General features: G+C 43.8%; 1 protein-coding gene across 5 annotated transcripts in view; it reads right to left on the reverse strand.

Moving 5' to 3' along the window:
• SNX10 (sorting nexin 10) overlaps positions 1–7,571 on the reverse strand; it is a 74,132-nt gene extending 66,561 nt beyond the window's left edge. Inside the window, exon 1 of one of the 5 annotated variants that reach the window (XM_072783691.1) lies at positions 7,431–7,571. The gene's annotated coding sequence lies outside the window, so the exon portion shown is untranslated. Of the gene's footprint in view, positions 1–6,117; positions 6,167–7,430 lie in introns of those variants that run through there. The other 4 variants (XM_072783695.1, XM_072783692.1, XM_072783694.1 and 1 more) reach the window with 4 other exon arrangements.
• Between the last annotated feature and the right edge of the window lie 14,696 nt (positions 7,572–22,267).

A 22,267-nucleotide genomic window follows, 5' to 3' on the forward strand; every position in this document is an offset into this window, starting at 1 on the left:
TCTCTCTCTGTCTCTCATGAATAAATAAATAAAATCTTTAAAAATAATAATAATGAAATAAAAACTGTTCTCTTCAAGTACCTGTTTTGTCAGATGGAACAGTAACATTTTAGAGGCAGAAAATTTTAGATCTATACGCTCTGAAACTCAGCCCACATGTGTGCAACACGTCCCTTGACCATGGCCTGCAGCCAGTCATTTCCCCAGGGATATCCAGTGCCTGACCCTGATCAAAAAAGGTGAAGATAAGCCATATAGAGAGTCCTTTTTAATGTGGATAGAATACCAAAGTTATTATTCCTTATTGGTCAAAGCACTGACTGCAATCCAAGGGCATCTGATGTGTGTTTGTTTACAACCAGTGTAGCAAAATTCTCAAAACAGAGGTCACAGTTTTTCAAGGTTTCTCAACTGTGAGGGAAATGAGCTAACTAAAACAAAAAAACAAAAAAAAACAAACCCTGCATCCGGTCTGCGTTTCCTTGTAAATCATTGCATTGATTTCCTGGCATAGGAACTTACATGTGTGTTTGAGCAGAAGGTAGCCCAGATTCTGGGGGTCTGGTCATCCAGAGGTAGCTGATAATAAGCCTCTGTGTCTCCTGCTCTGAGATACCAGAACCTGGAGCTATGATCACACCACCCCCAAACCAGCCAGAGACCTGGGGCTGCTGCAAGGACAACTGCCTTCTCCCCTTTTTACCTTCCTCCCCAGATCTTCCAAATGCTACTCTACTATATGGAGAACTACTGTGATGGTAAGAAAAGGGAAGAAAATTGCCAGGCAATAGAAAACTCTTCTTTGCGTGTTTGTATTTCTAATTCTTAAGGAGCCCAGGTCTCCAACATACAAAGCAGCTTGTTGTGCTCTGCGCTTTGAACTGTCTGGGTTCATAAGTCTGAGGAAGGAACTGGGGAGTAGCCATAGTCATAGAGGGAAAAGCCTGGAACTCAGAGGTAAGTGAGGCGGGAGGGAGGGGCAGGGCTCAGAGCAGAGAGAGGGTAGGTTAGGAGCCCCATGGGCTGACTTCTCCCTAACCTAGTTAAGTCTACTGAGCCAGCAACGTACACGGTGGCACAGATCACTCCATCAGTACATCAGCGCTGACACCAAGGTAGAGCAGAGACAGCAGGGGAGCCCTCACCCACTCGCACCCTAGGGTGCACCCACTTGCAGAAAACCTGAGAGGACTTTGGAACTCCTTGGGCCGTGGGCTTGTGGGTTCTCACCAAGGTTTGTTAGTTTTCTAAGAAACAGGAGGCCCCCCAGATGCCACTTGGGTTAAAAGAGAATGTGCCTTTCTTCCCCTAAAACTAATTAAACAGCCTGATTATCCTGCTTAACATCAAACCACCACAGGAACGCATCCCAAAGCAAAGAATGAAGGGACATCCACCCCGACTTTGCTTGCACTCCACAGGTCTTATGTGGCACCCAGCTTCTCTCAGTGAAAGGTGGTAAACTGGGACAGACCCAACAAGCAGGAGTGGACAATGCCTCTCCAGAGGCACCCCGACCTCTTTGAAATTAGTCCTCAAAACGTCAAGCTCTTGTAGTGTGACCCCACCCTGACCCTCTCCCACCCACCCTATACTCATGGCCCTGCCACCAGTCTCAGCCACTTGCAGGGACCATCCAGTCCACCCTGTGGGGCTGGGCAAATCAAGGGGATGACAGGTTGCAATGTATATTCTTAAAAAGATTGCTCTGGGGGCACCTGGGTGGCTCTGTCATTTAAGCATCCAACTCTTGGCTCAGGTCCCAATCTCATGGCTCCTCGGGCTCCATGCTCAGTGAGAGTCTGCTTGGATATTCTCTCCCCCTGCCCTTTCCCATACCACTCCCCCTTCTAATAAATCTTTAAAGAAAAAAAGATTACTATTGGGGCACCTGGGTGGTTCAGTCAGTTAAGCATCTGCCTTTGGCTCAGGTCGTGATCCTAGGTTCCTGGGATCAAGCACCACATCAGGCTCCCTGCTGAGGGGACCCTGCTTCTCCATCTGCCCCTACCCTTGCTTGTGCTCTCTCTCTTTCAAATAAATAAATAAAACCTTAAAAAAAACTACTCTGGCTGATTTGGGAAACTAGATTGTGTGGGGAGCAGAGTGGAACAAGAGATGGGATCAGAAGCTGAGACGAACGTGCATGACGGCAGCCTGAGCTCAGGGGGACCTGGGGCAAGGAACTGAGCACAAGTAGATGGGAAAATCAGCCACTGAACTGGCTCAGAGATGGGGTGAGGAAATGGCTCCCCGAGCTAGCCTGGACAAATGGACGGATGGCAGTAATAGTATCTTCAGATGGGCAAGGGAGGAGGCTGACAGGTTGGGTGAGACTGGAGAGCAGAGGAGGGATGACCAACAAGTTAAAGAAGCTCCAGTTTCTGAGGTCACAATCTGCACAGACACCTCCATGGTCCTGTATTGCATTTTGCATTCAAAATGCTGTGTTCTCCTTCTTAAAGAGGGCCCCCAAACTGCCTAAGTGTTAGGCCCTACAAAACTGGGGAGGGGATGATCAATACTGCTGGGCAGGTTAATTAAAATGTGCATGACACATCCAAGGAGTCAGATTCAATGTCAACTGCATCATCCTGGAGCTCACAAGAGAGCCAGACATCCAGGAATTAGTGGTTTAAAATCACGGAAATGAATAAAACTGGCTTGTCCAGTGTTTGTCACTGCATCTGGATCACATGGGAATCAAGATACGGATTCTCAGGTCTCATTCCAGATCCACTGGACTATTTGGAGATATGGCCCAGAAATCTGTTTTAACAAGTTTCCCAGATCATTCTTATGCACAAAAACATCTGAAAATGGCAGATCTCAGGAGAAAATGTGGAGAAACAAAAGAGGACCCAGGATGGGCCGAGGAGCCGCCAAATGGAGGGGACAGTGGGCACAGATCATTTATCTGGTTATTAATAAACTTAAACATTTTCATATTACAAATGTGAATTATCTATTAATAGCCTTTGCCCATATTTCTATCAGATTTTCTTTTTTCTATTGATTTCCAAGACTCTATGCCTGTTATCTGTCTTGCAAGTATTGGCTTTACTAACTTGTCATCTGCCTTTCAACTTTGTTTATGACATCTTTTTTCTTACAGAAGTATAATGTTTCATAACATTAAATCAATATTTTCCTTTATGGTTTCTGAGTTTTATTAAAGTCGTCAAACTCCAATAAATAACTCCAAAGTTATTTTTAAAAACCATCCTAGGGGCAGCCCTGGTGGCTCAGCAGTTTAGCACCACCTTCAGCCCAGGGCATGATCCTGGAGACCCGGGATCGAGTCCCATGGAGCCTGCTTCTCCCTCTGCCTGTGGCTCTGCCTCTCTCTCTCTCTCTCTCTCTCTCTCTCTCATGAATAAATAAATAAAATATTTTTAAAAACCCATCTCATCTACGTATGTATTTTAATGTCTGTAATTCGGTTTTGACATTTAACCTTTAAATGGAATTCCTGTATTTTTATGAATGGGGTAAGGCAACCGTCTCAACAGACTTAACCATAGTCATTTCTGACATACCTTCAATTCCTGTCTTCACAACACAACCATTTCTGGACTCCCCATCCCTGGTCCCGTAGGCTACATTTTGAAATCTGGGTGAACAATTCATTTCAGAATGTACTGCCTCCCAGGACAAAGCTACTTTTCCAGGTAAACTTCATCAGTCTGTAAAAATTAAAGTTAAAGGGTTGGCTTAAACTAATAAAGATCTCAAGACCTTTCAGTCTTGCTTAGTCATTGGAGCATCAGCCTTGGGCCAGAGGATGGCCTTACTTCCTAGTGACTCACATGCTACACAGAAATCTCAGACTTCATGGAATTTTGAATTTACAAACCTCGCAAGAAAAATGCTCTGACACTACAATTTGGCCCAGAGGCCCACACAGCCTCTTTGTGACTCAACTGATGTGTGTTCTGAACCTTGCCCCATTTTCTCCCCAGTTTTTATGCTCCCGGCTCATACCTTTCAGAGCTGCTGATGCCCTTCCTGAGTCACAGTAAAGTGGTTCAGCTAATAAAGTGACATGCCAAAGGATGTTGTATTTTGAGAGGCACTTCCAGAAAGATGTGCTGGCCTCACATACTGCGGCAACCCAGCAGGAGAGGAGGGAGTCTTTTGGCATCTCATAATTTCTTCACCTGGCACCACTTACTTATTCCAAAGGGAAACAAGTGAGTGTGAGGGGTAGAAGAGCCCAGCAGACCTGGGTTTTAGCCCCCTTTCCATTTCTAATTAGCTGTGTAGTTCAGATTAAGTTACTCTGCCTCTACAAAGGGCCTTTGCTGCCTCATTCATAAAATGAGATTATTGGAATAGAATGATCATTTCTAACCTTGCTTTCCACCACAGGTGACCCTTTAAGAATCGGAAGCAAGCTGTGCACTCAGAATAATGCCCCTTTGCACTTGAGTATAAAATCAGACATTTTCAGGGGACTCATAGATCCCCTAAAGCCTGTATCTGTATTCCTAGGCTCAAGATCACGGAGACCTACCACAAGCTGTTAAAAATAACAGAGAATACAACAAATATATACAGAATCACAAAACTTGAAGTGAAGTTGAATCATTTGCAAAACTGGGAGCATCTCCTCTGCAGATACTGGGAGGAGGGAGGAGTTAGTTAGGGAAAAATAAATCAAAGTGCCATTAAGACTTGCCCTTGGGGAGCCTGGGTGGCTCAGTGGTTGAGCATATGCCTTTGGCTCAGGGCATGATCCCTGGGGTCCTTGGATCCAGTCCCGCATCGGGCTCCCTGCAGGGAACCTGCCTCTCCCTCTGCCTATGTCTTTGCCTCTCTCTCTGTGTCTCTCATGAATAAATAAAATCTTAAAAAAAAAAAAAGACTTGCTTTGATTGAAGCCTGACTCAGCCTTTTCACATACATTTACAGGGGACTAGTTGAGAGCACCCATTCCAGAACCAGGCTGCCCAGTTCAAATCTTGGCCCCATCACTAACTAGTTGTCTGCCCTGGACTCTGTGCCACAGTTTCTTCATCTGTAATAAAAAAAAAAAAGAAAGAAAGAAAGAAAAAAAGGAGGGTGAGGGGTAGAGGTTGTACCAATCTCAAGGACTGTTAATAATATACATAGGGTATTGAAACAGGGCCTGGCCTATAGTGAGCCCTAAGTAACTATCAGCTATTACAGAAAGGTGGCACACATTTGCTGAGTGGTTAAAACTGTGAGCTGTGAAGTTTAGGGAAGTCTTAAATATCTTGATGCCTTAGTTTCCCCCAAATGTAAATAGGATCTGCTTCATAAGCTTTTTGTGGGGATTAATGAGGCTGTCACATAAAAACTCTCACCATGCCTACCATGTAGTAAATGCTCAATAAATGTCAGCTATTGCTATTAACAATTCTGGGAGGGAAAGGTGATCATTACCTGTTTTTAAATTTCCGGATAAAGGCTAAGTTAGACAGTGTGCCCTGCCGATATAGTACCTCAGCTAGCAAATGACTGTGTCAAGACTTCAACTCTGATGAGTCTGAAACCACAATTCGTAATCACAAACCTGTACTATCTCTTATTCGAACAGGGCTAAGAGAGCATAAATGCTGATTCATACTTACTACTTACCAAGAGAAAGAACAGAGGTGGGCGGTAACAGTCTAAAATTAGGGTATCCTCCACAGAGGTCAACCCTGACTTTGACAAAAAGCCCTTCTTGCCACTCTCCAAAATGAAAGACTACAGAGGCTGGACCCCAGTCTCAGCCAGTTCTAAGCTTTTCGCAAGTGGTTGTTAAACCACAGCAATGACACCAAAAGAGGAAAAAAGAAGCCATTTCCTACAATAGCTTCACTAACAAAGTGAACCTTTTTAAAACGAAAATAGAGATCCTAAGGCTGAAAAAAAGATATCAAGACTGCTCTGAAGCCACGTGAAAACTGCCATCTAGAACACAAACGTCAGTCTTGCACTAATACATTTTTATTTAGCAGAGAATAACAGTTTATATCTACTTTGGGGACATCAAGCTCCAGGAGGCCTTCCCCTAAGTAGAAGAAGAGGAAGTTCTCCCCACAGCCAAGAGTGGCCCGGAGAAAAGTGCAGTGCGAAGCAAGGACCCCTGGTGAGGGGCCGCCTCACCTGAGCAGGTGGGTAGGTCCCCAGGCTTCCCACACCAATTTCCTCACCCGGGAGCCGGGATGGTCGGCACTGGGACCTTGTGAAATGGGCGGCAGAAGAAACAGGATGATCAGCTCAATAGAAGTCGGTGCTCATCACGTTGCTTCCCTTCTTCATACACTGACTTCTAAAGGGGATTTCATTTTTGGACCTTTATCCAGAGCATCCCCAGTGGTCCGTCTTAAGTCTACCGCTGCTCGGAACAAAAGAGGCCCGAGGAAGAGCCAGCCCTGGAAGCGACTGGCACAAGGACAGGCGCCCTCACCTCCCGTGCCCAGCGCCTCCCTCCCGCGGCTCCCGCTGGCTCTCCCCGGCCTCCCCCCGACCCCTGCCGGGCGCAGCAGCCCCGGGGGAGGCCAGCGAGCTCTGCACTCCGACCCGCCCCTGCCCGAGCCCGCGCCCCCACCCCCGCGCCCCACCCCAGGGTGGCAGTCAGATGCCCCCTGCAATCTAGGCCTGTCTCTGCTTCCATCTGGGCTGAAAGTCTCCCCCCACCCCTCCCCGGGCCTTAGTTTCCCCGTCCTTAAAACGGAAGATTTGAAGGAGGTCACGTGAAAGCCTCGATCCTGCTCCAAATGTCCAATTCCATCCTTCTTACAAGTAAACGTGTCTTGCAAGGAGCAGACGCCCTTCCCTTCGGGCGGGACGGGTTGCCCCGCGGGCCGGTGCCCACTGCCCACAATAACCCGCGTAACCTCACACAAGTACGACGCATCAGAACTGAAAAACAGGCTGTTGCTTTCCCGCGGCACCAAAGCTGCTCATCATCACCATCATCACCATCATCACCATCACCACCATCACCATCATCACCAGTCAACGTGGGTTTTCGGTCGGGCCTCTTCCCTCAATCCCGCAATCCCAAACCCCCGCCTACCCTTCCCGATTTCTAAACTCAGAGCCACCCCTTTGGTGGGTTTTAAACAAGAAAAAAACAAACCCACCCCACCCGGCCTGGTGTAAGGTGTCCGAGCACTTTTTCTGGCACCCCGGCTCCCGCCTCCGCCCTCCCTCTCCCCGGGGTCCCTGGACGCTCCGGAGCGGTAACGCTCCAAGCCCCCGCCGGCCGGCGACCGAGCCGACCACGTCTTCCTCCCCCCACATCCCTGCCGGGAAGGCGGCAGCTCCCGCTGCGATCCCGGGCGCCCCAAGCTCTTCCCAGCCCGCAGGCAGCGGCTCCGGGGGGGTGTGATGGGGGCGCAGCGGGCCCCCCTGGAGAGACGAGCGCGGCGGGCTCGCCGCGGTGCCCACCCCGCAGGGCTCCTGCCACTTACGGCTCCTCCGCGCAGGGCCGAGCCGGCGGACTCTGCTGACTCAAAGGCGCGGCGGCGGCGGCCACGAGCGCCCAGGAGCGCCCCCGAGCGCAGCCCCGCGCGCCCCGCGCACGTAGCGGCCCCGCGCCCGCGCTCGGCGCCCGCAGACCTCGTGGGGCCGCCCGGCCGCCCGCTTCCGCCGCCCCGGCCGCCGCCGCACCGCCCCGCGCAGCGCAGGTGCAGCCCCGCGCCGCCCGCGAGCCCCGCCCTCCCGCCGCCGAAGGCCCGCAGGGGCTGCCGCGAGCGCGGCGGCCGCCGGGGGGCGCCCCGGAGCCCGGATTCCGCGCCCCCTCCGCGCGTCCCCCAAAGCCCGCGAGGGAGCGGCATCCTCCCGCATCGCCGCCTGCCAGCCGCCGGGAGCCTCCTAACCCCGCCCCCTTAGTGACCCGGGGGCCTGATGCCCGGGGAGAGAGACGGGTGGATAGATCTGGGACCAACTAGAAAGGTGCACCCTAGGCGGTGGCCCCTATGGGGGTGTTCGCTGTAAAATTCTTTCAGCTTTGCTGTATGTTTGAAATTTTTCGTTAATAAAACTTCTAGGGGGCAAGAAATGAGATGTGCCAAAGGGGCCCGAATCAGGAAACCATCTCCCAAATGGCACCCTGGGCTGAGTGTGGCCCACCTGTTCGCTTGGGAAACCCCCAGAATCGCTTAAACAGCACCTGGATGACCACGGGCCAGAATGCTAACGTAGCTTCATACATCATTTTTACAAGCACGAATTTTCCCGAGCGACACAGCCGGCTGCAGATTATCATTCAGGGCCATTTCAGGCCCAATAGAAAAATGTGCGTATCTGTCCTCCACACCTAAACTGACTCGGCATAACAAAACTTCTAAATCTACAATGTTAGCGTATTAACGTCCTGGATCCTGAACATGCATGCACTGGTGTTGACAAAATTTAACAGAGTAAATTTTAAAGATTTTCTTGGCTTTATTCACCGATTCACAAATCGGGCTGCATCCCAACTAGCAGCTAGAAAGGAGCTCTGAGGAGCTATACCCTATGAAAGATTTTGTAGGCAGAAGGGAGCAGGACAAGTTATGGGAACAAAAAGCAGGTTGGTTGTGCACGGGTTATTTCCCTTTAGGGCTTAGCAGGGGCCTCTCAAGCAGAGTCCCTAGCCGGCGCTAACCAGATTATTCCTGATTGACTGGTTTAAGATTACATTTCTGGGAGACAGCAGAACTGTAAGGAGGTCTCAGTTTGGTGGTGTGGGGCTTACCATAACTGACTCCATCTGGGGCCTGTGTCTTGTTTTTAACATCGCTATTTAACTTCTAAAAATCGCACACAAGTCATAATACACAGTGAGTGTAAACATGATCGCTTTTGAAAATCAAATTAAAGTGTATGTTTCAAATTCTTGTTCCTCTGCCCCACAAAAGCATTGACTGGAAAACAAAATGCAGTGTATGTCTAAGATCCCAAGAGATTCTGGAAAATTAAAAACTTTCTGAATATTATCATTTCCAAAGCACAACTTTACAACCGTAGACAGAGTAGCAAAAAAATCTTTGGGGAGTCTATAGGAGGTCATTTAAATATCTGTTAGAATTATGACCCTCAATGGGAGAAAGAAAATTATCATATGGTTTCACCCATATGTGGAATATAAGAAATAGTGAAAGGGATCATAAGGGAAGGAGGAGAAACTGAGTGGGGGAAAATTAGAGATGAAGATAAACCATGGGAGACTCTTGACTCTGGGAAACAAAAGGAGGGTTGCTGGAGGGGAGGTGGGAATGGGGTAACTGGGTGACCGGCATTAAGGAGAGCCAGTGTTGTGATTAACACTGGCTGTTATACTATATGTTGGCACATTAAATTTTAAGTAAGTAAATAAATACTTAAAAAAAAAAAAAGAATTATGACCCTAACAGAACAGAAGAAAACAAAAAGAATTCAGAATAGAATGAAGCAATAATGGAGTATTTTAATCCATTCCATGGGTGTAGCAGCTGGATGGTATTACTGGTGTTACTGGCTTAAAATTATAATGTGCAACCTGAATCCAGAGGATGGAGCTAAGTGACTACCACCTTTTTAGGTTCTGACTTTGTTGGGACGCCTGGGTAGCTCAGCCGTTTAGCACCTGCCTTCTGCCCAGGGTGTGATCCTGGAATCCTGGGATCAAGTCCTGCATCGGGCTCCCTGCATGGAACCTGCTTCTCCCTCTGCTTGTGTCTCTGCCTCTCTCTCTCTCTGTCTCTCATGAATAAATAAATAAAATCTTAAAAAAAAAAAAAGGTAAAATACTTCAAAAAAATTTGTATTTAATAATCCAAGTAAAATTCTTGGAACTCTTCTGGGTACATAATAAGTACTTAATATATTTATTACTATGACACTATTATGATTTTATTACAATTGTTATTATAATTTGATCCTTTCTCTAATCCCTTCCATCTCCAAGCTGCCCTTAGTAGACATATTAAGGAAAGCCACCTCCAGTACCCTGCCTCTAGCTCAAAAGTCAGTAAGAAGACACTGAATTCTTCCTCCAACCCCTGGGCAAATTACAAAATCCACAGACAGTAAAAATGGAAGTTGCCTGGACTCAGTGTTCAGAAATTTTAATTAACTGATACTATACATAAACATTAAAAACTCTTTATCTTTAAATTGGCATGAACGGTCCTGCCTGCCTTCTTGAAAAACATTGTCACGGTAGATATAATGTGCAGAAAACAGTTTTTATCATTCATCAAACAATAAGGGATGTGAGCAAAAAGAGTAAACAAATTGCAAATCACTTGGATTTTTATTTCTGATCTTACAATCATAATCTTTTTGGAATAGTATAAAGACAGATTAACATGAATAAAAATAACGACTCTGACCATTAATCTAACATGTTTTTTCCAAATACCTGTCTTATGCACCCCTGCCAAACAATGACTAAAGAAAACTTTTGAGCCTGATTACCTATTTGTAAGATAAAGGGGTTTAGACTTCTCACCCATCAACCCATCCACTCCATCTTCCTTATTTTTGTTAGAGAACTACCTTTCTCTCAGTTAAAGGCCTCAATTCTACCAACATCGGCACTGCCTTTGACCTGCTCCCTTCCCCGATCCACACAGACCCAAGTCCCATGCATTTCACTGTGGTCAGATCTTGCTGCTTCCTCACCTTCTGCTCTCCATTCTCCTATCCAGCTCTACTCTCTCAGAATCCTACAACATCTTCTTTACTATGGTCCATGTTAGTGGTTCTCAAATGTTTTTAGCAAGAGATCCTTTTTAAAATAGAGCCCCCTTGGGGCACCTGAGTGGCTCAGTGGTTTTAAGCATCTGCCTTTGGCTTAAGTCATGATCCCAGGGTCCTGAGATGGAGCCCCACATTGGGATCCCCGCTCAGTGGGGAGACTGGTTCTCCCTCTGGCTCTCCCGCTCCCCCACCTCATGCTCTCTCTGTCCCTCACTCTCTTTCAAATAAATAAAATCTTTTTTTAATCTTAAAAATAAAATAAAAATGAACCCCCTTTATAAAACCAGTATAAACAATATTGCATTACTATACATTTATTTGAAAATTTTGATTTTGTAACATTTGTATATCACAAAGAAATCCAAGACCACCGGAAGCTGCTTTGTTGAACACCAGCATTTGAAATCAGGGACTTGTGAATGATTTTTGGAATGTCCTATCAGGATCAACATCCAATTTATTTCTGTATTTGATGACTCAATATTGAAAATATCCTAATCTACTTAGAGAGCTGTTTAGTCAGTTTGTAAACAATTTAAGATTTTCTTCAATCTAAACTATTTAGAAGTTTGAACGAGGGCTAATCGAAATTTTTGTTTCAAAGATGAAGCACTAAGAATATAGAACACATCCTCGTGTTTTATTGTGAATAGAAAACACAGGTCAGGGGGCGCCTGGCTGGCTGGGTCAGAAGAGCATGTTACTCTTGATCTCTAGGTTGTGAGTTCAAGCCCCACACTGGGTATAGAGATTACTAAAAATAAATAAATAAACTTTAAGAAAAGAAAAGAAAATGCAGGTCAGAAGACCAGTATTTACAGTAGGTACTAACACGTATATAATGGGAATTATCACCATACCACATGCTATGTGGTCACTTGTCTTTACACAACCGTATAAAAATAAACTCTCCCATGTTTCTCCTTTACTCTCACGTGACTACCACATCCACAGCACTTCTGACACCAGATGTGTGGGTTTTCCAAGCAATTCTGCAACACCAGATGGGTGTCCTACAATTCAATTCAGCCCTGACACTATTTCCACGGAGTGTCAGATGCCATAGGTTAAGTGTTCAGTCCCTTGAGAGACTGCCTGCACTTCAGGTGCCAAGTGCAAGTTCCAAGTTGTCACCTGTACAGATGGTTCCTGACTAATGATGGTTCAATTTAGGATTTTTAGACTTAACGGTGGTGCAAAAGTGATATATCTTCACCAGAAGAAACTGTACTTCAGATTTTGAATTTTTATCTTCTCCCAGGCTAGTGGTATGTGGTATGATCTTCTCTTGCAACACCAGTCCCTTTCCCCTTCCTAAAGGATAGGAAATAGAGTGGAAAGTTCCAAGCTTCTAACCATGGTCTGGTCTTTCTGGTGATCAGCCTCCATCTTGAAGCTATCCATGAACCCACCCAGAGTTGCCTCATTAAAACAAAAGGCACTCCAAAGGATCTTGGAAATTCCAAGGGATTTAGGAGCTCTGTGTCATGACCCAGGGTCGAAACCAAATATTAGAACAGATTTCCAAATGTTCTTATCACTTAGGAAATTACAAAGATCTTAGGAATCCTATGCCAGAAAGCTGAGGCAGAGATGTGTGTATGTGTGTGTGTGTGTGTAAATTTTTTTTGTATTATTTCACAACCAACAGAAGCACACACCAAGCAGAGCGGTGGGTACCTTGCCTCGTACTCCACAGGCCCCACCCATGGATGCATGCTGCAGTGATGGTCTGTCATCCTGCTCTATCAAAATAGCTAACAGTTTCATTCCCTAAAAACGAAAGAACCAAAAAAAAAAAAAAAAAGCTTTGTATTATTAAGAACTCCATTTTGCTTTTTATTTATTTATTTTTTTTAATTTTTATTTATTTATGATAGTCACACAGAGAGAGAGAGAGAGGCAGAGACACAGGCAGAGGGAGAAGCAGGCTCCATGCACCGGGAGCCCGACGTGGGATTCGATCCAGGGTCTCCCGGATCGCGCCCTGGGCCAAAGGCAGGCGCCAAACCGCTGCGCCACCCAGGGATCCCTATTTATTTATTTTTAAAGATTTTATTTATTTACTTAGAGGGAGCAAGCAAGAAAAAGAGAGCACAAGCGGTGAGGAGGAGCAGAGGGAGAGGGAGAAGCAGACTCCCTGCTGAACAGGGAGCCTGTTGTGGGGTTCGATCCCAGAACCCTGAGATCATGACCCCAGCCCAAGGCAGATGCTTAACTGACTGAGCCACCCAGACGCCCCAAGAACTCCATTTTAAAACCATTGGTTTTACTAACAGAGTTTATTATTACAAACTAAAAATAATAAATTGGTTGGCTAAAACTGACCAAAAATGAACAACAAAACTTAGGGTGACAGGGCATATCTTTATCATGAATCCAGTCCCAAAACATCTAATTTCCTGGCCTTTGATACAAATTGTCACATGGTATAATTAGCACCAACAGTCAACCAAAGAGCAAGAGGACAATGGAGAAGCCCCCCTCTTGGATGGAGGAGCTAGTAGAGGTTCCTGCTCTGCAAAACGGGTAGCCTCTACTTTATCCACGTGGTACTAGTTCTAGATTATGGGTGCATTACAGCCAATCGCCATGTGGAGGTAGTAGAGTGCAGTGGTTCCAGAGCCAAAAGCTCTGCTTTTATCCCGAAGCTTTTACTCAGCAGCCATGTGACCTGGCAAATCACTTTGTCTCTCCAAGTCTCAATCTTCTTATCTATATATAAAGTAGTATCTACCCAAGGGTTGAAATTAAAAGTACTTAGCCTGGCACTGCAACAGAGTAAAATGGAGCTTCATAAGCATTACTTACATATTTTTGCTTTTTTTTTTTAAGATTTTATTTCTTTATTCATGAGAGACATAGAGAGAGAGGCAGAGACCTAGACAGAGAGAGAAGCAGGCTCCTCATAGGGAGCCCGTTGTGGGACTCAATCCCCTCAATCCCTGGACCCTGGGGTCACGCCCTGAGCCAAAGGCAGATGCTCAACTACTGAGCCACTCAGGCGTCCCCATGTTATTGCTTCTAATGCACACCTCAACTTTCCTGAATAACTGGTTGCCTAATATCTAAATCTCATTGTGATAACTCTTGCAGAAGAGGATACTCTTATATTCATGTATACAGTTTTCTGTAAAGGGACATACACGCACTTACATTTTAAAAAATAACCAGTCAAAAATAAATAGATAAATAAATAACCAGTCAGTGTATATGTATAAAATACCTCTGGAAGGATACACTTTGGTGAGGAGAAGTAGGGAGTTGATGGGAGGAGCAAAGGTGGGAGGAAGATTACTTCTCCCTCTATAGTCTTCTGAACCTTTTAAATATTAAAGAGCACATTCAAAAACATGTAGACAAAGTAAGAGGCAAGCTCTAAAGGCATGAACAGAAAATTCCACAAAAGTAGCAAAAGCTGATAAACCATAAAAGGAGAATCCATTTTTCAACACTCAGCTTAGTTTAAAAATTATAATTGAGGGTATCACATGTTGACCATAGATATTCTCATGCTCTACTTATGAGAGTGTAAATTGGAAAAACAGTTCTGGAGAGTGATTTGGCAGTGTCCTATCAAGTTGTACATACCCGTAGGCCAGCGGTACCGCTTCTCGGCATCTCTTCTACAGAAACCCTTATGCACGTGATTGAGAATATGTACGTACAAGGATGGGAATCGCAGCATTGTTGGTAACAGTAAAAGACTGGAAGCACATTCGATGTCCACCATCAGGGAATGTTTAAATAATCTACGGTACATGCACAGCAATGTCTGTATGCATTGACATCGAAAGATCTTTAAGACATATTACGTGAAAAAAGAAAAGTGGAAAATAGTATATAGTATGCTACTATTTACATAAAAGAAGTTGTAAGTTTATAAAACTTGTTTGGTTGGTGTGTGTGTGTGTGTGTGTGTGAATAGTTGGTCTAGGAGAGCTTTAAACATTTATAGAAGTTTTCCTCTGGGGAAAACAATGACCCAACCCTACTGCAAGCCCTTTGTGAGGATTTCTTAAGAGCTCTCTTTCATCGAGACACTTTACTGCCATCTGCGGCCAAACCATCATTTAAAATATGTGAAAACTTACTACCCTGTGAAGTGTGCCCCCTAGAGTTGCTCAAAGGTACAACCTGCATAGTCCTGCTCTGTGGCCCTAGAGGACAAGCCCTTTATGGGGAACAATGGAACCTTTTTGCGTGAGACTGAGATCAGGTTTAAACCTGAGTTCTATAGAAAATAAGTTAACAGTTAACCTGGCCACATGGATAAACATCAGGTAGTTTTCAATGTGTTAGTATTTAGCATGTAACACATTTCAGCCTGAAGGCAAAGTGTCAATGCAGTGAGGTCTGCAGGTGATATCATTGCCGACATCCGACATCTGAGACCTACTGCTTGGGGCACCTGGGGGGCTCAGTCAGTTAAGTGTCTGCCTTCAGCTCAGGCCACAATCCCAGGGTCCTGGGATGGAGCTCACACATCGGGCTCCCTGCTCAGAGGGGAGTCTGTTTCTCCCTCATCTTCTGACTCTCCCCCTTGCTTGCTCACTCTCTCCCTCTCTCTCTCAAATAAATAAATAAATAAATAAATAAATAAATAAATAAATAAATAAATAAAATCTTTAAAAGAGAGAGAGAGACTTACTGCTTCTAAGTGCAGGAAGAATTTGAGCAGCAGCAACCTTGGGTAGCAGACAAGATAAATTAATAACCTCTCAAATCTGTCCCTTTAGTTGATAGGAGCACAATAAATCCGCATAACAAAGTATCACTTCTCAGTAGCACCAGGTATCCATTTTCTTGCTTCTCTTTGTGTTTCAGACCATGTTTTGGAGGCCCCGGGAAGGAGCAGTATTTGCAGCAATTGCTCATGGCAGCTTAGATGTTTTTGCAGTATTAAGCAATTTGAATTGCTATTAAATTTCTATGTGGGTTTAGATATACCAGAGAAAAATGTGATACTGATTATTTGTAGTGGCAATTAAATTGGCATTGAACACTGAAATTGTGAAGAATTTTGTTTGTATGAAAATATTAAATATTTCATTAATTTTCAAAAAAATCAAAAAGTGTCCCTTTACTTAAATAATTTAATAAATCTTATGTTTAATATATACACTTTATTTTTGCTTTTTTCATTTCTTTCCCTTTTTTTCAGCTTTTTTGGTTTTTCATGTGTGTTTTTTGCTTTTGGGTTTTTGGGGCTTTTTGTTTTTTGTTTTTTTCCCCATGATTTTGTGGAGCAGAAATTCAAGTAGGACTCAGCTAGGTGGTTCTTCTTCTATGTGTGTTGTCTGGGACCATTCACTTGGTTGTATTTGGCTAGTGACCTGGCTGGCCTCTCTGATGTACAGATCTCAAGTAACTGACCTCTCTAGGTTAGTTCCCTTTCTTCCCATCTTGGATGCTCTCTGTTGCCAACAGTACATGTGGGACAGGGAGTCTCCTTGGACTCATTTCCAGGAGAAACCATGTAGTCTCCCAGAGAGAAGTTGTCCTTGTTGTGCGAATGCCAGGGCTTAAGGCAGTCAGTGAGCATCTCTGCAGCCAGGACCCATCTGCCCATCACAGGGAGCTCAGCTTCACAACCTGTGGTGGGAATCTCTGGCCACTCCTGCCACTGACTCCACCAGCCTCTCGAGGTCTATTTTTTTGCTTTTTAACAGGTGATAGTGAATGTTTTAGAAGAAAAAGAACTTTTGGAAAACAGCCGAAACTTTCCGTTCTAATTTTGGTCATTTTGACTATAATTACATTTGTTTGTTTGTTTGTTTGTTGCTGTTTTGCTTTCTTTTTCTTTTTATTCTTTTTTATTTATTTTTTGACCACAATTACAATATATGTTTAATTCTTTAGATTGTTGCTGTCAATAGAAGACAAATTATGTCAAAAATCTTCATTATAGTAGTAAAATTAATGATTTAGTTGAAATAAAGTTAAGAAAAATAACCTTATGGGATAAATATGCAAAAATTTATGAATTGTGTTTATTTTATCCTTCATATAAACATCACCAGTCCATCAACAGAACCCCAGACATGCCCAATAACAATTAAATTTAGTCATCTTGGACATTTTACCAAATATCAATCACATAAAAACATGATTATGAACATATTTTTCAAGTTTGACATTATAAAAGTAGATCTGTTGAGGTAGAAGAATTATATTTCATGTAACAGTTTGTCAGCTTAATTTATAACTTACAAATATTTAGACATATGTATATATCCATTATATGCTTGGCCTGGGCCCCATAAATGTTGGGGGCACATTTATAAAATATATATATATTTACATTATATATATATGTAATGTATAATAAAATTAACATCACACCACACAGAAATATTTCAAGATGCATCATAGGCCTAAATGTGAAAGGTAAAACTACTAAGCTTCTAGTTGAACATTTAGGATACTATTTTTTGGACTTAAAACAGGACATAACAAGCATTAATCATCAAGAACAATTTGATAAATTGGACTTCCTTAAAATTAAGAAATTCTATTCATCAAAGGATACCACTAAAAGAGTGGAAAAATTAACCAGAGTAGAAGCTATTTGAATATATGAAATCTGACAAAGGACTTGTATCCAAGAGTATATAAATAACCCCTTAAAATCATTTTTTTAAAAGCCAGACTGCCCAATAGAAAAATGGGCAAAGTCTTGAACTTCCCAGAAGATAGTCAAATAAACAATGAACATATATACATATAATGTGGTGTTCAGCCTCACAAATTTTCAGAGGAATATACCCTAAAAGTACCAACTAGAATGAGACTAACAATACTAAATTTTCCTGAGGATGAAAAGCAGCTACAACTCTCATGATCCATTTTGGAAAATCCTTTGGTATAACGTAGTAAAACCGAACATACACATACCATATGGCCTAGTAAATGCACTCCTGATACATTGCCCAACATAAATGCACATATGTGTTCACTGCATATGTATAGGAACATTCATAGCAACACTATTTATAATATCCCCAAACTGTCAACAGCCAAATGATCATCCACATCAGGAGAGGTAAATGGCAATGTAGCCATACAATACTGAGAGCAAATGCACTCTTGCTATGCCCAACAGCATGGATGACTCTTACAGCATAATGTTCTGTGAAAGAAGCCAAATACAAAAGAGTGTATAAAAATCAGTCAGAAGTCATCTACAACATTATTAGTCATAGCATTGGGAAGCTGTGACTGGAAGGAACATAATATTCTATTTCTTGATCTGGCTAGTGTTGACACAGGTGCATATGCAGAATGGACATATACAGGGAGACAAAGGGTCTAATATGATTCTCCTTGCCCATCTCAAGGTTTAGTGCCTGCCCAGCCAAGAGACTGTTTTATATAATCTCCCTCCTCTTGATACTCCTTATAAAGTTTCTTCCTAGGATTCCCTCTAGGGAGTAGGAGACAGCTGGCTCCTAGTGAAGCAGTTTGGTAATTCCCCAGGATTGGGTCCCCGGAGAGGATCACACGCCAAACAGGGCTCCACTGTGTGAGATGTCTCTCCCTTACATCCTATCAAAACCCAGAAACACCACTGAAGTTGAGTCTGTGGTTTTGCTGAGCCTGACAGGGGTCCCGGATTCCCTTTCATGAGAGTCTGTTTGCATTACTTCCGTGTTTGGCAATTTTCTTTTCACCGCCTCTCAGGTGTGCTGATAAGCATCATTAGAAGATACAGATAGAGCTTCAAGAATCTTGCTACTCAGCGTTTACATAAGCATGAATTGCAACAATAAGAACTTGAGCAATAGGACTTCTGTGATCTTCATTTACCACAGGTAGAATTTTCCCTAGGCTAACATAGCCTGGCATTACAGCCCTGTGCAGCATGCTAGAGCCAATAATGCATGATTTTATTTGGTTGAATCCATCAAAGTGGAACAAATGACTTTTGTGAGCAAATGTTCTGCAATCCCAACCAGATGTGACTATTGCATTAATTCCTGCACAGTGATACATTTTTTTTCTCATTTAATATACCCTCTATGCAACTTCCTGGATGCTGCCCAGCCAGCCTGCCCTCCTGACCGGGGGACATAAACGAGAACCTACTACAGATCATGGAGGCATCACTATCATTGTTACTGAAAGCAGAAGCAAGAGCACTATCCTGGGAGCAGATCAAAAAGAAAAGAATGTAGGATGGAGCAAGGCTCAGGGATGGGGTGGGTTAGAGTGTAGTGTATTTTGTGCATATGGCTCAATCCTGTTTTAAAAAGAAAGCTCAACTTTAATGGCTTGCCATTTTGTCTGCATGAAAGTATGTTATGTCAAAACATCAACATCCGCTTCAACTAGTTTGCATCGAGATAAATATGTCAACAAGGTCATATGCTATATAATAAGAGCCTGATTCTTTTTTTAAAATATATATTCTGATAGCTTTTAAGTCTTACATCTTCCTCTTCCCCTTGCATCCCACATCATGGCAAACTGATAAGAAAGTGTGGTGCTCCCCACTTTGGCACCAGCAGGAAGTTCAAACACACACACATGGAATCCCTACCTGGCCTTACCCCAAACATAATAAAAATACCCTCAAGCCAGTCTCTTTTCCCTGCTCTCTCAAACCATTTTGAGACCTGCTTGGGAGACACCCTATTCTCCCCAGTGAGTAGTAAACCTTTTCATACCCTTTTGGGGTATGTGTACCATAATCAGTCTCAACATCCCAACCAAAGGCTGAGAAAATTACTTTGTACAGATGTGCTACAGATGCCCTAGGGTTCAAAATAACCACTGATGAAAGCCCCCAAATGAGCTCCATCTAATAGTCTAAAGTCTAAAAAATGGTACACCTGTATTAATGCCCAAATCATAACACTTTGAGGTGTCACCTACTCACGAGCAGAGCTTCAGTGTCTCTCTTCCCAAATCTGTCCCCTGATTGTCTCTGGAAGGCCCCAATGGGTCTTTATGTGCAACTGTAAACCTGCCATCCTTAGTGTCCACCTGGAATCACCAATTCTTTCTCTCCTCCAATAATCACGAGCTGCTGTCCACTGGCCACAAGGTCACTTCTCAGAAGTTCCCCCTTCGTCGCTGTGGTGGAGGCAAATTGGAAGAGAAGCTTTGTCTCTTTCTTCTCATGTGAGCATCAGCCCTGACCCAGCCCAGATGTTCTTCCTCATTGCTCTCCACTGCATGAGACAGACTGATCGAATCCATCTGCTGCTATGTCACCGCACAGGAGAAGGCCCTTTCCTCAATACAAGCCAGCCTGGAGGAGCATTTCAGGGACTCAGACATCTTGACAGCTTCTGGATGGTTTCCTGTGAGCTCCTGACCCACACGTGGTTTCCTCTCCATACCCTGGCTGGCACTCTCCCTACTTACAGACTTTTAAGTCTTACACCTTCCTCTTCCCCAGCAGCACCCGGGCTCTGTCTCTATGGCAACAGGCAGGCCTGAAGGAGCACACGCTCCAGCTTCCCTCCAGAGGGCAAAGTTAGGGTGCTCACACGTAAGTTCGCTAAAGAAACGAAGACAATCAGATAAAAAAAAAATGGGATAAATGAAGGAGCAATTAATCTGAGTAATGACCAAGATGAAGTTAACACAAGTGAAAGACAATATGTAAGGGTGGAAAGAAGCTCGCAATATAACGTCTAGTGAAAAAAAGACAGGTGATAAAATGTACATAAATTATACTTTCATATTTGTTTTCTTAAAGGAGGCACATGTAGGTAGGTCTAACGTGGCAACCGTAACCTTGTTTTTTCTTTTTTTCAAGAAATGACCCACTTCTATATTTTGTCTATGAAAATAAATTAGACTCTAAATTCCACTGCACTGGATCAGTGAGAAAGTCTATTTTAGGCATTAGGTCGCTTAATGCCCTTCCTCACAATCCAAGACCTGCCTCCATGACAGGCTAAAAGGGAACTAGAGGTCTTCCTCAGAGCTAAATACTTAAAGAAGCTTCAGCGGGGATCCCTGGGTGGCTCAGAGGTTTAGCACCTGCCTTTGGCCCAGGGCGCGATCCTGGAGTCCTGGGATCGAGTCCCACGTAGGGCTCCCTGCATGGAGCCTGCTTCTCCCTCCTCCTGTGTCTCTGCCTCTCTCTCTCTCTCTCTCTCTGTCTATCATGAATAAATAAATAAAATCTTTAAAAAAAATAATAAAGAAGCTCAGGTCTTCAAAATCTCCACTGGTTCCCACGGAGACGCCCATTGTCTGGACTCTTGTTGTCTTTCAATGTTACCTCTGTGCCATGGGAATTTGATGAAGCTCTCTGGAAAAGGTATTGTATGTGCTTAGGATGTTTTAAAAGAGGCAAATAAATGAAAAATATCCATTAAAAGGAAAAAATTATAAATCCAAAACAGGCAGAAGAAAAGCAGGAATAATTAGGCACACAAAGTTGCCAATTGAAACTCTTGGAAGGGGTGGCTGGGTGGCTCAGTGGTTTATTTAGCGCCTGCTTTTGGCCCAGGGTGTGATCCTGGAGTCCTGGGATCAAGTCCCACATCGGGCTCCCTGCATGGGGCCTGCTTCTCCTTCTGCCTGTGTCTCTGCTTCTCTGTGTCTTTCATGAATGAATATAATCTTTTTAAAAAAAATAAAATAAAAAAAAATGAAACTCTTGGAAGGAAAACTGTAGTCAATGAAGTTTGAAACTCAACATACAAGATAAACTCTAGGCTGGACACAGGTGAAGAGAGGATTTCTAAACTGGAAAACATCATTGCATCTTTTGCCCAGGATGCATCCCAGAGACAGTTAAGAGATGTGGATAATAGATCAAAAGACCCCCAAATACATACAAGTTCTGCTCCAGAAGAAGACACTGGATTGGGAATGGTAGTGAGGCAATGTTTAAGGTGATGACAATTGGAAATTACCCAGCATTGTTGGGTAATTCAGATAGATTTTGTACTTTATAATACAAGAAGGAAAAATAAAACTAAGCCTACACTTCAACTTATAAAAATGATACTGCAGAACATCAGGGATAAAAGAAAGTCTATTAAGCTACCAGAGAGAAGATGCAGATTGTAGGAATGATCAGTGAAGATCATAGGCTTCTCTGCAGTGGCCACAGATACTGGAAATGCTTAGGGAAAACAGATGACAACCTAAAATTTTTATTCAGCTAAACTGTCATTCAAGAGTGAGGTCAAACTTTGAGGCACACGAAGACTAAGAGAATTTACTACCCCCAAACAAAAATATCAGGGCTCTTGAGTCAAACCGGCTCTGGTTCACAGCAAGATAGATCAGGTGTTGCTGAGAAAGCGCACTGGTTCTGAAAACAGTTGCCACCAATCAGTGTTCCCATGTGCCAGTCAATCTTGTACACCATCTTCCTTCATCCTTTAACAACCTTGCCTTGCAAGTGGCCAAAGTACATGAGTGTCAAAGAGGGGGAGATGTAGGTATTCCCTGTGATATGTTACTTTCCCTCTGTAATAACTCCTTTGCTTGACATCCTTGGAGAATAAAGCATTACACATTTTCCAGATGAAATGGAATAAGGAAGAGTAAGGGCCCTCTCACCCAGCGGATTGTGGCCAGCATGGTCATCTGCAACAAAGCTCCGCGG

This window comes from Canis lupus, chromosome 18 (assembly GCF_048164855.1).
Source record: "Canis lupus baileyi chromosome 18, mCanLup2.hap1, whole genome shotgun sequence".
NCBI lineage: Eukaryota > Metazoa > Chordata > Mammalia > Carnivora > Canidae > Canis > Canis lupus.